The sequence below is a fragment of the Bos grunniens genome, chromosome 26 (genome assembly GCF_055505025.1).
Source record: "Bos grunniens cultivar Pamir isolate PY7600 chromosome 26, Bosgru_T2T1.0, whole genome shotgun sequence".
Classification (NCBI taxonomy): Eukaryota; Metazoa; Chordata; class Mammalia; order Artiodactyla; family Bovidae; genus Bos; species Bos grunniens.
In genome coordinates, this window is record NC_141190.1 from 19,593,658 (window position 1) to 19,608,067 (window position 14,410).

Consider the following 14,410-nt stretch of genomic DNA (forward strand, 5'->3'; position numbering starts at 1 on the left):
AATCAATAATAAAGGAAGAGGTTAGCTGTCATTTACAGCTGAGGGCTTCCCTGGTGGTTCAGACGGTACAGTGTCTGCCTGCAATGCGGGAGACCCGGGTTCGATTCCTGGGTCGGGAAGATCCCCTGGAGAAGGAAATGGCAACCCACTCCAGCACTCTTGCCTGGAAAATCCCATGGACGGAGGAGCCTAGTAGGCTACAGTCCATGGGATCACAAAGAGTCGGACATGACTGAGCAACTTCACTTTCACTTTTCTTAGCTGAGAGAGTATTCTGTAATCTCGTTTTTGTTATTCAGTAAAGGTAACATCAGTGGAGAAGGCAATGGTACCCCAATCCAGTACTCTTGTTTAGAAAATCCCGTGGTCGGAGGAGCCTGGTAGGCTGCAGTCCATGGGGTCAGGAAGAGTCGGACACGACTGAGCGACTTCACTTTCACTTTTCACTTTCATGCATTGGAGAAGGAAATGGCAACCCACTCCAGTGTGCTTGCCTGGAGAATCCCAGGGACGGGGAGCCTGGTGGGCTGCCGTCTATGGGGTCGCACAGAGTCGGACACGACTGAAGTGACTTAGCAGCAGCAGCAGCAGCAAAAGTAATATCAAGGGATTTCTCTAATTTATGAATATTGAAAGTCTGTGGTATGATAACCAGCTTCCAAGATTATGTCCTGTGACTCATAGTCTTCGTGACTAGAGGGGGATGTGTAGTCTCTCCATACTGTAAGAGGACTGGCCTGTGTGGTTTATAGAATATGGCAGAAATAATGGAAGTCACTTTTGAGATTAGGTCATAAATACATTGTATCCATATGCAAATGAATGAGGTTGGATCTTTATCTCATACCATATGCAAAGAATTTAGTAAAAAATGGATCAAATACCTGAGTGTAAGAACTAGAACTATAAAACTCTCAGGAAAAACACAGGAAAATCTTTATGAATTTGGATTAGGCAATGGTTTCTTAAAAACACACACACACACAAAGAAAAAAGTGGATAAACTGGACGCCATCAAAACCAAAAATTTTTGTGTTTCAAGACCAAAGTCTTGGGATTTCCCTGGTGGTCCAGTGGCTGAGACTCCAAGATTCCAATGCAGGGTGCCCAGGTTCAACCCCTGGTCAGGGAACTAGGTCCCGTATGCCACAACTTAAAAAAGAAAAAAGATCCCTCATGCCACAATGAAGGCTGACAATCCCGTGTGCCTCAACTAAGACTCAGCGTATCCAAATAAATAAATAAATACATTTTTTTTAAAAAAGACCAAAGTCTTGATCAAGAAATGGAAAAGAAAAAAATTTTCTCCCACAAAATGGGAGAAAAATTTTGCAAATTGTATTTGAAAAGGGTCTTGTATCTAGAATATATAAAGAACACATATAGCTCAATAATAAAAAGACAAATAAATGTACAAAGGATCTGAACAGGCCTTTCTCCAAAGAAGACACACACACAGCCACTAAACACATGCAAAGATGATCAATATCACTGGCCATGAGGGAAATGCAAATCAAAAACACAATGAAATACCACTCTATCCTGACTAGGATGGCTGTATTAAAAAAGACAATAACAAGTGTTGCCATGGATGTGAAGAAATACAGCCCTTTATCCGTTGTTGTATACATTGAGAATGTAAAACAGTACAGTTACTTTGATAAGCAGTTTAGCAGTTTCTCAAAATGTTAAACATTGACTTATCATATAACCGCAATTCTATTCCTAGGTATATGCCCAAGAGAAGTAAAAACACATGTGAACACAAATACTTGTACATGAATATTCATAGTAGTATTATTTGTAACAGCCAGAAAGTGGAAACAACCCAAATGTCTATCAATTGATAAACGGATAAATAAAATGTGGTCTGTCCACATAATGGAATATTATTCAGCACTAGAAAGAAGTGAAGTACTGATATATGCTACCAAAAGGAGGATCTTTGAAAACGTGCTAAGAGAAGGAAGCCAATCATGAAATATTGCACTGTATGACCACACTCATATGAAAAGTTCAGAATAGGTAAATTCCTACAGAGAGAAAGTAGATTACTTGTTGTTTAGAGCTGGGAGGCTTAGAGAGAGATGGTTATGGGGTTTCTTCTGGGGGTGATGGAAATTTTCTAAAATTGATCATGGTGATGGTTGCACAACTTTGTGAATATCCCCAAAATATTCACATACTACACACCCAAGTACTTAATAGCCAGCTTAAAAAATAGAATATTACCAAGAATATTACTCACCCCAGTGGAATTGCCTTCTCTCCTCCCAAAGGCAACTGAATTTTATGTTAATCCTTCCTCCACTTTTCTTTCCATCTATTGTTTTCTAAGGTTTCTGGTTGTTTGCTTGTTTGGGACATGATGGCCAACATGTTTGCAGTGGGCAGGACTTTAGACCAGACTAACCAATTTTCCGTTTTCTGGGTGAAAAACCCAGACAAGAAAATTTTAATACCCATATTCCTTCTCCCATGACCACCCTAAGCAACTTGGACTCTGGGTGGCATGGCTGTGTCTTAAAATAAATGTTGTTAGTCATGGACCATTAAAAACCAAAGAGACTTTAAATGTTATCTAGCCTGAAGATGGTGGGCTTCCCCGATGGCTCAGTGGTAAAGAATCCACCTGCGATGCAGGAGTCACAGGAGATGTGGGTTCGATTTCTGGGTTGGAAAGATTGCCTGGAGGAAGAAATGTCAACCCACTCCACTCTTCTTGTCTGGAAAAAATGGACAGAGGAGCCTGGCAGGCTGCAGTCCTTGGGGTCACTAAGAGTTGGACATGATTAAACGCAGCACAGCAGCAGTAGCAGCCCAGAGATGATAAATACCTGCAGGAGGCTGCCACTCCAATGCTCATGCAGACCTCACTAATCAATCAGGGTGTTCTTTCATACTGACCTGTCTTGACCCCAGGGAACAGATGGTGGTCATTACTACCATCAAGCAACCACAGAAAGGGAACTAACATTTACAGACCCTTACTATATGGCAGGGACTGTGCCAAATGCTTCCCACTTTATCTTATTTAATCACCACCATTCTCTAAGCACTAGTATCTCCCTTTAGGGATGAGGAAGCTTAATTCCCATAGCCCTCATCTGATAGGAACTCCCAGGAGGCCCACCCTGGAGCGCTTACTTGGGCACGATCATCCACCAGGCACACACAGCACTTGAGGGAACTGAACTGAATTCTGGTTCCAAACAGAGGAGGGGCCAGTGGGCAGCCCAGAGGGACTTTTGCTGTTCCTGCAGGAAATGCTTCAGCCTCCAGGGCTGGTGGAACCAAATTTAAACAAACACCCAAAAATGCTGCTTTTAAGTTGGACAGAAAGAGACTCAGAGTGATGAGTACAGAGCAGGAACGGCTCATGGCAACCGAAACGGGAGGGACAGAAGCACAGTAGCCCTGGACTTCGCTCCACATTTCAAAGTCGTGAGTCAGACCCTGATGTTTTAGCTGTCTGTTGACTTCCTGAAGCCTAATTACAGCCTGGGGACCCACATGTTCCTCTGGGTAATGCACGCAGCCCCGGTGACACCCCCTCCCCACCCCACCTTGCCACATGTGGCGTGAAACAGGAGACCAGGCACAACAGGAAAGGGTTGTCCAGGCCCCCAGACACGCCTCCTGAGCCGGTACTAGCCTGACGTCGCCACACACAATTTCCGACTCTCACTGGCGCCATCCCCGGCTCAGTGCCCTCTTTATCCCAAGTGAAAGGGACGGTTGTATCGCTTGGTGCCCTGGCTCCCCGGCATATTTACTCTTCTTTGTAGAGGATATTTCAAGCCTGTCCTCTTTCCCACAGTATCTAGGACAAAGATCCCCTCACAGATGGAGAGAGGCCTGTGGATCCTGTTCCGGTTCCGCGCCTTGTCCCAGGATAAACAGTTCTCCCCTCAGCTTTATGAATTACTTCCTTAGTCTTACTTATCTTAGAAACTGTTTTAAATTGACCTGATGTCTCATGATCTATTGATAAAAGCACCACTAAAAGTGTCCCAGGCGCGTGTAAATCACGGTTAATTTGATGTTAAATCTAGGCCTTGGCAGAGATTAGATTCAAACTCAGATTTTTACTTATATTCTATGGCTCTTTCCTTTATGCTATTCTGCTTCCCCTAAGAGGGAGATAGAGGAGAAGAAGGATGTGGGGAAGGGAAGGGAGGCAGAGGTGGTCTCTGGTTGCAAGCGACAGAAACTGACATCTAAGGGAATCTTTTAGAGGGGCACAACGTGGCTTTCAGAATCCAGTGACATGTCCAAGAACAGGGCTTTGAAAGGGGCATGAACTAGAGTCTGTCTGTGGCCTGTGCAGGAGAAACTAATTAATAACTGCCTTGGGGCACTGCCCTGGGATAAATTTGCTCTATCAATTTCTGTCTCACTTTGAGGAATTGTCAGAGTCCCAGGATACAGCCTGACTGGTTTTATCAGGACCATTTGTGTGTCCTAAGCCAGGATTGAAGCAGAGGAACAAGAGATCAAATTGCCAACATCTGCTGGATCATGGAAAAAGCAAGAGAGTTCCAAAAAAACATCTATTTCTGCTTTATTGACTATGCCAAAGCCTTTGACTGTGTGGATCACAATAAACTGTGGAAAATTCTGAAAGAAATGGGCATACCAGACCACCTGACCTGCCTCTTGAGAAATTTGTATACAGGTCAGGAAGCAACAGTTAGAACTGGACATGGAACAACAGACTGGTTCCAAATAGGAAAAGGAGTCCATCAAGGCTGTAGATTGTTACCCTGCTTATTTAACTTATATGCAGAGTACATCATGAGAAACGCTGGACTGGAAGAAACACAGGCTGGAATCAAGATTGCTGGGAGAAATATCAATAACCTCAGATATGCAGATGACACCACCCTTATGGCAGAAAGTGAAGAGGAACTAAAAAGCCTCTTGATGAAAGTGAAAGTGGAGAGTGAAAAAGTTGGCTTAAAGCTCAACATTCAGAAAATGAAGATCATGGCATCCGGTCCCATCACTTCATGGGAAATAGATGGGGAAACAGTGTCAGACTTTATTTTTCTGGGCTCCATAATCACTGTAGATGGTGACTGCAGCCATGAAATTAAAAGATGCTTACTCCTTGGAAGGAAAGTTATGACCAACCTAGATAGCATATTCAAAAGCCGAGACATTACTTTGCCAACAAAGTTTCGTCTAGTCAAGGTTATGGTTTTTCCCATGGTCATGTATGGATGTGAGAGTTGGATTGTGAAGAAGGCTGAGCGCCGAAGAATTGATGCTTTTCAACTGTGGTGTTGGAGAAGACTCTTGAGAGTCCCTTGAACTGCAAGGAGATCCAACCAGTCCATTGTGAAGGAGATCAGCCCTGGGATTTCTTTGGAAGGAATGATGCTAAAGCTGAAACTCCAGTACTTTGGCCACCTCATGCGAAGAGTTGACTCATTGGAAAAGACTCGGATGCTGGGAGGGATTGGGGGCAGGAGGAGAAGGGGATGACAGAGGATGAGATGGCTGGATGGCATCACTGACTCGATGGACGTGAGTCTGGGTGAACTCTGGGAGCTGGTGATGGACAGGGAGGCCTGGCGTGCTGTGATTCATGGGGTCACAAAGAGTTGGACACGACTGAGCGACTGAAATGAACTGAACTGAACTGAACTGAAGCCAGGATTGAGAAGAGCCCCAAGATGGTACCAGTGGAGGGGCTGTGGCGGGGCGGGCACAGATAAACATCTAGCTCTCTATGTGCTGTTAGCAAATGAAGTCAAATGGATGCTGAGTGCCCAAACAACAAATAAACTACTATGCCAAAATTTCCAGGTGTTGGGGACTAAGATCCTGGCCACTCCAAACTGGATTAGGGCTGGGGCAGGGTCCTGCCCATTGAGTCTCACTCTTGCCATTGGGGTGGCCACCATAATTACCACCATCTCCTTTCTATCCTCCAAACCTGGCTGCTGGGAGGGAGTGTTTCTTCTCTCAGGAATTAGTCCTCATTCGAAAACTTAAGATCCAGAGCTAAGACTGAAGACCAATCAGCTGCTCACAGTTGACGGTGTAGACACAACTGTCTTATAAATACCACTCAGTCACAATGCAGTGGTCTTTATCATCAAACAACTTGAGTTGGACATCTAACACCACTTACCAGCTATGATACTCTGAGAAAATACCCATCTACTCTCTGAGCCTCAGTTTGTTCAGCTGTAAAATGGGGAGATATAACATGTACTCTGCTTCAGTCTACATGTCGTTCTAGCAAATGAAGTAAAAACTGTCGGAATTTGTAAGCTGTGAGCTATATACAGATACAAAGAGGCATTTCTATAATTTTCATTATTATCAAGAGAAGCCAGGCCATTCGGATAAGTGGACAGAGGCAGGAAATGCAGCTAGAAACCACAATAACTGAGGGGAGGTTTTGAGGAGTGGAGGGTGGGAGCCTGGAGGGCAGTCATCTAGACTGTCAGATTCTTCTCAAGGTCAAGTGCTTCAAATAGGTGAGGTTTCGCTAGACTCCATCACACATCCCAAGGCCAAATGGCCTGAGGGCAGACTTACAAATTCCAACAGTCATTTTAGAAGCTCTGATTTAAGCTCTCTCTCCTTTGTTGAGAACCCAAGTGCTAAAGCCTTCATGGCAATTAAACTTCTTGAGGTTGAGCATTAACAAAGCTGGGTTGCCTCCAGACTCCCTTCCTTGCCTCTCATCCTCCCTTCCTCCCCTTGGCATTGGGCAAGGCTGAAACCTGATAAAATGATCCCTTTCTCATCGCCTGCCTGGATCTCGCTGGCCAGGCTTCCTGCAGCTGTGCTCCAAGATCAGCATTTCAGTCATCGCTCCCTAATCGCTTCATCTCTCCCTACTCCAGGGGGACGTGAATTCCTCCCCTCGCTCACATGCCCCACTTCAAGCCATCTGCACACACTACAGGATACTTGCCACCTGACATCTTGATGTTCAAAGCTATCCAAATCCTTCAAAATCTCACTGCTTGTGCTGTGTATGCCCTCAGAGCATGAGACAGAAAGCAGCCCTCTCATCTCATCTTAAATGTTCCATACAGATTCTAGGGACCTGGTCTGTCACAAGATTGGCTTGGTCAAACATCAGACTTTTTTTTTTTTTTTTTTTTACTATTTTCTCATTGATTTCCAAATCCTTGTCCCTTAGTGAGTATTCCAGATCCCTTCTTAAAATCCTATTCTCATTCATGTCTTTATTGCTTACTTAATTCCGAGAGGCTTCCTGAGGTTTACGGACTGTTTTATTTTTGGCTGTATCCCTAACACCCAGCGCAGTACCTGCCCCATCAGAAGTGCTCAATACATGCTTGTGAAGTGAGGGCCCGCCTGCATGGATAAGCCGTCTGACACTGCTGTGACAAGCAGTATCTCCGGTAGAAACTAAGCATCGTGAAAGCAGAATTCTGATAAGGGTTCTCCTGTTTGGACATCACTGCTGCAGCTGCTGCTAAGTCACTTCAGTCATGTCCGACTCTGTGCGACCCCATAGACGGCAGCCCACCAGGCTCCCCCGTCCCTGGGATTCTCCAGGCAAGAACACTGGAGTGGGTTGCCATTACCTTCTCCAGTGCAGGAAAGTGAAAAGTGAAGTCGCTCAGTCGCTCAGTTGTGTCCGACTCTTAGCGACCGCATGGACTGCAGCCCACCAGGCTCCTCCGTCCATGGGATTTTCCACACAAGAGTACTGAGTGGGTTGCCATTTCCTTCTCCAATGCATGAAAGTGAAAAGTGAAAGTGAAGTCGCTCAGTTGTGTCCGACTCGCAGCGACCCCATGGACTGCAGCCTACCAGGCTCCTCTGTCCATGGGATTTTCCAGGCAAGAGTACTGGAGTGGGGTACCGTTGCCTTCTCCCTTGGATGTCACTAGGGGACCCTCTATTACAGATATATAATTATAATGACATCCAATAGCATTTTTACTGTAGAACTTCTAAAGAGGGCAAAGGAATTGAGACCATTTGAAACTTCACTCTGAAATGAGAATCACTGACAGCTGACTGTAAAATAAACTTAAGCCTAATTACATGTTGTGAACTATACAGCGATACTGTGGGATTCTGACGTTACTTTCCGATCACTCCTCACCAAGGATTGGGGAAAAACCATTAAGGACATGTCCCTGTTTTCAGCTGGTCTGGGTTTATTGTCTGTGCACCACTCACGGAGCCTCTCCCTCCAGCTTCCAGGCTGCTTCTGCCCCCTCACTGTGTGGTCTAGGGAAGTTCCACTCCCTGCAGCAGGATCAGGACTTGTGTCACTGCAGAGACTTCTTATATTCTGCTTGAAATCCTACACAATCCAGATTTTAAATTAAAAAGGGGAAAGTGGAAAGATTTGGATAGAGGTTCACGGAATACCATCACTGAAAGAGACACACAGCATCACTGAGTCCAAGGATCATACGGTTTTCTTCCTCAGGTGTCCTGCCAACCAGTGCTGTGTCCAGGCTTTGCCAGAAAGAACGCAGTGACCATTTGGTGATCTGACCACAGGCACAGGATGAGAGTGACATTGTCACATATCTGGCTCCTTGCAGAAAGTGAGGGGAGTCATGTGGGTGAAGGGAGGGCGGGATTCAAAAATAGCCCTGGTGTTTCAGGAAAGTGGAGACACGGTGGCAGAAATAGTATCCTTTTATTCAGTATCAAATGACGTTCAAATCACTTTCATTCCAGCAAGACTAGTAGCACAGTGAAAAATAGTGGCATGAATGCCACCTGGCTGGTAGGGAGCAAAACAGTCTCAAATCCAAACTTCCGTCAAACAGCTACAGCAGCAGCTCAGCTGGTTTTCAGCTCATGAGTGTTGGCGGGAGCATGAGGCAATGGCGGAGCAGCGAAGACCCTCGTCCCTTGGACCAGGTACATCCAACTTCATGGAGCAGACGTGTCAGGAGAATCTCAGCTCTAAACTGATTTCTGCAGGCCTCTCTCAGCTTCAGGAGAAGGTAAGTTGCCATCCCATGAGGGAGAGCAAGTCAACTTGCATCTGGGGACACAAAATGCTGTGAAGTTGAAAAAAAAAGTTGTAATTTAAAGAAAAGGGGATAACACTTTGATGAGATAGTAACAAACACATGCATATGAGCCGCAGAGAGTTATAAATGAGCCTGGAGGGCTGCAGTCCATGGGGTCTAGAGGAGGCGGACACGGCTGAGCGACTTCACTTTCACTTTTCACTTTCATGCATTGGAGAAGGAAATGGCAACCCACTCCAGTGTTCTTGCCCGGAGAATCCCAGGGACGGGGGAGCCTGGTGGGCTGCCGTCTATGGGGCCGCACAGAGTCGGACACGACTGACGCGACTTAGCAGCAGCAGCAACAAAAATAAACCAATGGGATTACAAAGGGGATAGTACAACCTGCAAATTGTCTGGTGCTCTGGATTTTTGATGCTAGAAGTGAAACACAAAATTCGAAAGTTTAAAATTCCAAACCTAAAATTAGAATGTTCAACTATAGAGACTGGGTAAATAAAGGATTGTGTACTTAATGACTGTTACGCACCTGTTAAATATCATGATTATTAAGAATGAAGAACCACAGGAAATGCTTGTGATGACTTCAAGTGAAACCACAAATTTTTAAACTTGGGAAATGTGTTTACAACTAGGAAGAAAAGTGGTTCACTGGAAAAAGTCCTCTTTATGCCTTTATAGAGTAAGAAAGGGTTAATGTTACAGATTATGTGTAGTTGCATACATTATTATAGCTCTCTCCTGTTTTCATCTGTCCATCAAGCATCAAAATAATTACAATATTTGTGCTCAAGAGCTGTAACATGGGTGGTTTTCCTTTTGTTAGTTTTATTACATCATTCCTCCTAGTTTATTGCAGCAATATTAGAAAAGTGATAAAAGTAAAATAAAAACATTTATAATTCTACCCTGGAGAGAGAACACTTTGGTGTTTCCTTTCTAGGCATTTTCATATACAGATAGATTCATAAGTACATTTATTGTATAAAATTAGAGTCATACTCTACATCTGGTGAACATCTATAACCACTGACCTCACACTGGCTGGTACTGTTGTCGCAATGGGGAAGCCTCCTCCCTCCTCTGGGTGGAAGTTCATGGGCAGTCAGATCACAGAGTAGTTTGTAACCCAATCAAGTCCTGCATGGTGCTTTACAAAATGTTAAACCTGAAACTGAAATAATGTGTAATCTTCTCATTTTCCACAGACGTAGCCCCTCCCCTGATAATCTGATGCACAATTTGCTTTTGTCCTAGAAAAAAACAGCAAAGGGCAGAATGGCTCATCGAATCCCATGCCCTTGCCAAATGGTGTGTGGACAAGAAAATGTCAAGTGGTCCTGCTAGAGGCACCCGACCAAGAATGGCACCCCCGGGGAGGAGGAGGGGGTGCCTGCCAGGTCCCCCCAACCTCCTGGTGCCCAGACATCATCCACCCTCTCCATGCCTGGGCTGTGTGCCCCTCACAGAGGGGAGGGAGGCTCCAAAGCTCTTGGATGCTGCTGTCACAGAAAAGGGAAAGACACAGTGAAGACTCTGGTGAGGAGCTGCCACTCCCCCTGTGTTTGCAAGGCATCCAGTCTCTGGGGCTGTGAGCTACTAGAGGCCTCTTCCTGTTCATGTTGTTGTTTACTTGCTAAATCAGATCCTACTCTTTTGCGACCCCATGAACTATAGCCCACCAGGCTCCTCTGTTCGTGGGATTTCCCAGGCAATCCTACTGGAGTGGGTTGCCATTTCCTTCTCCAGAGGATCTTCCTACCTCAGGGATCAAACCCCTGTCTCTTGCATTGTAGGCAGATTCTTTTCCACTGAGCCACCTGGGAAGCCATTAGTTTCCTGGAGCAGCCGCAAGTTAAGTACCACAAACCAACAAAAACAGGAATTTCTTGTCTCACTATTCTGGAGACTAGAAGTTGGAAGGCCAGGTGTGAAGCTTCTAGGGGAGGATCCTTCCTTGCCTCCTGCTTTTGGAAGCCCCAGCCGTCCCTTGGCTTATGGCAGCATAACTCAGAGCTCTGCCCCTGTCTTCACGTGGCTGTCTTCCCTCTGTCTGTCTTCACAGGATGTTCTCCAGAGTGCGCCTCTCAGTCTCTCTCTTGCTGTAAGGACATCTGTCATACTGCACCAGGATGCATCCTAATGACTGCATCTTAACCTGTTTATGTCTGCGCAGACCCTATTTCCCAATGTTAGAGTCCAAGCTCGCTCTGCTCACTGCAGGACACCGAGGGACGAGGCGCTGGTGCAAAGAATACGACCAGTGGCAGTCTAATGTCCCAAACTAACCATATGATCAGGGTCTGGGTGCCAGGTTCTTTTATAGATCAGAGATGGGGGGAGGTGAGGAAACAATGTAAAAAGGCCATTCGTCTTGCATATATCTCCTAGAATAGTCTAAGGCAGGGGATGTTTTAACTTCTTCCTGTCAGCTACAGGTGGACAGGGTCCTGAACAAAGGCTCTTCAGTTTAACAGTCAGGCAGAGGGGCAAGATTCTCTGAGGCAGGCCATTATGTGCTGACAAAGGTCATATTGTCAAAGGTATGGGTTTTTTGGTAGTTATGTACTGACTTAAAGAAGGCTGAGCGCCAAAGAATTGATGCTTTCAAACTGTGGTGCTGGAGAAGACTCTTGAGGGTCCCTTGGACAGCAAGGAGATCAAACCAGTCAATCCTAAAGGTAACCAACACTGAATATTCATTAGAAGGTCTGATGCTGAAGCTGAAGTTCCAATACTTTGGCTACCTGATGTGAAGAGTTGATTCACTGGAAAAGACCCTGATGCTGGGAAAGATTGCAGGCAGAAGGAGAAGGGGGTGACAGGATGAGATGGTTGAATGGCATCGTTGACTCAATGGACATGAGTTTGAGCAAACTCCCAGAGATGGTGAAGGATAGGGAAGCCTGGTGTGCTGCAGTCCATGGGGTCACAAAGAGTCAGACATAACTGAGCAATTGAACAGTAGAACACCAACAATATAACAAAAGCCATAAAAAGTAAGTCAAAGAAACAGTTTCAACATGAAGTCAAAATTGACTTTTTCCTGCAACACCAATAAAGAGACTGGGGTTTAGAACCATGACATTTCTTTTTTAGGGACCACCATCCTCTTTCACTATTTAGGTATCAGATCAGATCAGTCGCTCAGTCGTGTCTGACTCTTTGAGACCCCATGAATCGAAGCACGCCAGGCCTCCCTGTCCATCACCAACTCCCGGAGTTCACTCAGACTCACATCCATCGAGTCAGTGATGCCATCCAGCCATCTCATCCTCTGTCGTCCCCTTCTCCTCCTGCCCCCAATCCCTCCTGGCATCAGAGTCTTTTCCAATGAGTCAGCTCTTCGCATGAGGTGGCCAAAGTACTGGAGTTTCAGCTTTAGCATCATTCCTTCCAAAGAAACCCCAGGGCTGATCTTCAGAATGGACTGGTTGGATCTCCTTGCAGTCCAAGGGACTCTCAAGAGTCTTCTCCAACACCACAGTTCAAAAGCATCAATTCTTTGGTGCTCAGCCTTCTTCACAGTCCAACTCTTACATCCATACATGACCACAGGAAAAATGATAGCCTTGACTAGACGAAACTTTGTTGGCAAAGTAATGTCTCTGCTTTTGAATATGCTATCTAGGTTGGTCATAACTTTCCTTCCAAGGAGTAAGCGTCTTTTAATTTCATGGCTGCAGTCACCATCTGTAGTGATTTTGGAGCCCAGAAAAATAAAGTCTGACACTGTTTCCACTGTTTCCCCATCTATTTCCCATGAAGTGACGGGACCAGATGCCATGATCTTCATTTTCTGAATGTTGAGCTTTAAGCCAACTTTTTCACTCTCCTCTTGCACTTTCATCAAGAGGCTTTTGAGTTCCTCTTCACTTTCTGCCATAAGGGTGGTGTCATCTGCATATCTGAGGTTATTGATATTTCTCCTGGCAATCTTGATTCCAGCTTGTGTTTCTTCCAGTCCAGCGTATACCTGGAGTGAGTTATTAAATAAATAGGACAGGTTGAGTATCTAACATTCCTACAACTCTGCTTCCTAACACACCTCTTACTCAAAATCTTTTTGGTGTCTTTATGACAATTATAGCTTTAGAAAGGTCATTCAACTCCTCTGGGCCTTGTGCTGTGCTTAGTCCCTCAGTTGTGTCTGATTCTTTGAGATCCCATGGACTGTAGCCCTCCAGGCTCCTCTGTCCCTGGGGATTCTCCAGGCAAGGATACTGGAGTGGGTAGCTTATCCCTTCTCCAGGGGAACTTCCCAACCCAGGAATTGAACTGGGGTCTCCTGCATTGCAGGCAGATTCTTTGCCAGCTGCTGCTGCTAAGTCACTTCAGTTGTGTCCAACTCTGTGCAACCCCATAGACGGCAGCCCACCAGGCTCCCCTGTCTCTGGGATTCTCCAGGCAAGAACACTGGAGTGGGTTGCCATTTCCTTCTCCAAAGCATGAAAGTAAAAAGTGAAAGTGAAGTCGCTCAGTCGTGTCCGACTCTTATCGACCCCATGGACTGCAGCCTACCAGGCTCCTCCATCCATGGGATTTTCCAGGCAAGAGTACTGGAGTGGGGTGCCATTGCCTTCTCCCCTTTGCCAGCTGAGCTACCATTTAATGAGCCTTTGAAGGTGTCAGCCTTGACACTGGTGGGAACTAAGTGTTGTTTTGATGACTATGAATGACCCAGGAATGCCAGTCTTTCTCCTAACTTCTGCAGGTGACTCACACGTGTTGCTTCTCAGGTACAGTTAAAGGCTACTTGCCAGGAATTCTAAAAAAATTTGGTATTCATAAGCCAAAATTAGTGTCCACAGGGTTCACCAAGGATTCAAATTTGTCATTCCATGCTATATACAGGCAGGATTCCTCCAGATTTTGGAAGGAGACTTTTTGGTTAGTTGCTTGGCATTTGTTTTGAGTTGTTGTGGTTTCCAATAGCTGTTATTCATACATTGTATTTATAAATTGCTATAGTTTTATGCCTTCATCATCCATTTTAGTCTGATAAGAGGCTTTGGGTTTGTCCTGTGGTGAGTATTTTGGTCCTATAAATTGTTCATCATTCAGATGTGGGTATAAATGAATGTAATTAAGGAAGTAATCCCATACAGATCCCAATTGCTTGACGAGATGGATGTACAGTCCCTTACAGCTTGCTTGGATTGTAGAGTGACGAGCCATTCCAGTCAGCCCAGGACTGAGAAAGTTGCCAGGATGTGGAACTTCCAACACTAACATTGGGAAAATCCGGGCAACCTGGCACCACTGGTCACACTCTCATGTAGGGACACTGGCTTAGTGGCTTGCTTGCCTGTGGTTTTATGCTGCTCTAGTAACTTGCATCTCACAGTTGAGGTTAGTGTAATAAAATGGAGTAGGGTTATTTTTGAGACTGGAGAGCACTCACCACGTGA